This window comes from Octodon degus, unplaced genomic scaffold (genome assembly GCF_000260255.1).
Source record: "Octodon degus isolate 3935 unplaced genomic scaffold, OctDeg1.0 scaffold00037, whole genome shotgun sequence".
NCBI classification, from domain to species: domain Eukaryota; kingdom Metazoa; phylum Chordata; class Mammalia; order Rodentia; family Octodontidae; genus Octodon; species Octodon degus.
Window position 1 is genome coordinate 9,486,215 of NW_004524613.1, and position 2,627 is coordinate 9,488,841.

The following is a 2,627-nucleotide window of genomic DNA, read 5'->3' on the forward strand; positions in this document are numbered from 1 at the left end:
GTGGCTCTCCCTACTGTGAAATCTACCCTATCCTCAGGGTCAGGCCCGATCGAGTCTCTGGATGTCCTGGGAAATTTTTAGACTCAGGTTTGAGCTCCGTGAAGACAGGAGACTAGACTTCTGGCTCTGGCACCGTTCTGTGTGATCCAGGCCAGGTTAATGCTCTTTTCTGGGCCTCATGATGCCCATCTGTCAAATGGGAGCAAGAATACCATCCTCGGCTTCCCGTTTTCCACGAGGTGGGACCAAGGAAGAGCTCGAGAAACAGCTCTTCCGAAACCTGGCTTCAACCCGGCCCCTTTCACTTTTCCGCAGCTCAACGTTGGGTCCCCACCCCTAGAGCGCGGGGACCCTTTCCACCTTCCCTGTCTCAGAGCCGGATGGGGCTGTGTGTGCCCACCCCTTTCCTGAGACTCAGGCCCCGCCTTGAGGGAGGAGCCGAGAGCAGCGCCGAGGCTCGCGGTCTAGCAGAGCTGGCTCTGTAGCTGCGCGAGCTGCTGCGGCTTGGGGTCCTAAGGACTGAGCCAGGGCCGGGAGCCGCCCGGGGCAAAGCTCCGGAGAGCGGTGAGTTCCTCGGCGACGCCGCCTCCTCCCCTGGGCTCTGTGGCTGGACTGGGCTGGGGACGAGGATCGGGGCAAGGAGGTGATGCTTTGAGCCACTGATAAACTGGCTGGGGGGCGAGGGCCCCTTTGGCGAAGGGTCGGTGGCTTAAGATAATTCGAGGTTGGGTGCTCTGGAAAGGCGGGTGTCGGGAGCGCAGGGCCGGGGAGCTGGGCCCGCTTGGGGGCGTTCTTCTGCGTCGCGCGCTCCCTCGGGGAGGCTGGGGTAGGGGGTGCGGCGGCAGGTTGTTGGCTGGGGCTGCGGTGACCCAATCTCGGGCTGGGCGGGGGTCCTTCGCTGACTCTGGACTCGTGGGCTGCGTCTACCGAGGTCGCAGTGCCGGCGACTGCAGCCTCAGAGACCAAATCCCGCGGCGCCCAGTCTTGGGGCCGGGCACCGGGCGCCGCCCCCTCGCGTGGCGCTGCTAGGTCTCTGCAGGGCGCACGGAGCGCTCTTGCCCGGGCGGGAAAGGTCTTCAGGGCAGGCGCCCAGCGAGCAGGTCTCACCAGCCGCGGGAGCCTGCGACCGTGCCCTCCAGCCCGGAGAGACTGCGCGTGGAAGCCCCAAGAGCCGGACGCCCGGCCTCTCTCCCGGGCCGCCATGCGCGGGCTGCTGGGTCCCCCGCGCCGGGAGCGCTCCTCTCTTCCGAGTCCCGCGCATCCGCTCCCGCAGCGAGGAGCGCCCCCGAGCGCTTAGGATGGGCTGAAACCGTGTGGGTCTGTCAAGAGAGATCGCGCAGACGGGTCTTCCCCAAGGTCACCCGGAGTGCCTAGATAGCCCCGTGACGAGGGAGAGAGGGGGACGCTCTGCTGTCCTCCCTCTTCCTAATGCAGACTCTTCCTCCGCTCTCCCTTTTGGGCCTGGCCTCCGGCTTCACTGGAGATGTGGATAATGCAGCTACCAGCCCAGGAGGAAAATTGAACCAAAGCAAGCTGTGAATCTGGCGGTCCCGGGAGCCCCGCGGCGCGCGGCCGCCACGCGCCAGGCCCGGGACCCGGTGCTCCCTGGCACCGCGGAGCGGAGGGAGAGAGATGCAGCTGCATAAGCGCTTCTCAGAATCGAAAGCCCGACTGCTTGTGCGCCCATGTGATTCAGTTCCACATAATGGGCCCCTGTTCTTGCTGTCAGAGGCGCCCACCAGCTCCCAGCGGCCTGGAGCGCCAGGTGCTGCTTCTGTGGAGAACCCCGGGGCTCCGAGGTACTAGGCTCACTCTTTGGCGGAGCTCTCTTTGGAAAGGCCCTGCAGTGAGCGGCTGGGCCCGTGAGGGTCCCCTCTGAGTGCCCTGCCGTTCCCTGCAGCCGGTGAAGCCCCGGGGAAACCCCTTTCTAGGCTGGTAACAAAGCTTCTCCACCAGACCACGGTCTGGCGGTCTGCTGCGGGCAAGGCGCTCGACCTCTCGCGTCTCAGTCGTCTCGAAGATAGTACACAGAGCAGGCTGTAGGGTGATGAGTGAGAGGCCGCGTGGAAAGCCAGGCGCCGGAGAGCATGGGAGGGGGAGCGGGGTGTGTCTCTCAGACAGGTGCAGAAGGGGAGTCCTGGTGGGCGGTTCTGCGGGGCTGGGGGAGTTTCCATATCGTTCTCCCTCACTCACAAAGCATCAGCTTGTAGGAGGCAGTGAGGGGCAGTGAGCCCTTGACGTGCGCTGCCTGCAGGGCCTTTCCCACACACACTCCCACTCTTGTCACCCAGATACCATCTTCTCTGCCCCAGTCCCTAGGACTCTGCAGGCACACTGTCAACTAGGTCAATCGGACCTTCAAGGCTGTGCTTTCTTGTCTACTGCTGCTGTCTACCCGACTGTGTGTACCCCCAACCCCGGGCTTCCTGATTCCAGCTCTTCCCAGCCTATGGAATGTTCTTTAGCAAGCCCACCTGCTTCTTCCTTCCTCTCCTTGGGTTCCCTCCTGCTGTGGCATTTCTTTGTGGCGCTGGGGTTCAGGTGCCAGCCCTCTATGCTTCCTGTTGTGTCCCTGGACTCCAAGTTCATAGTAAGCAAGGCACATGCCCGGTGCCCACTCAGACTTT

The 2,627-nt window shown here is 63.8% G+C and overlaps 1 protein-coding gene across 1 annotated transcript in view; it reads left to right on the forward strand.

The window, feature by feature from the left end:
- The first annotated feature begins 473 nt into the window (after positions 1 to 473).
- Positions 474 to 2,627, forward strand: part of Ppp1r16b (protein phosphatase 1 regulatory subunit 16B) — a 112,698-nt gene continuing 110,544 nt past the window's right edge. Inside the window, exon 1 of the mRNA XM_023714961.1 lies at positions 474 to 564. The gene's annotated coding sequence lies outside the window, so the exon portion shown is untranslated. The remainder of the gene's footprint in view (positions 565 to 2,627) is intronic.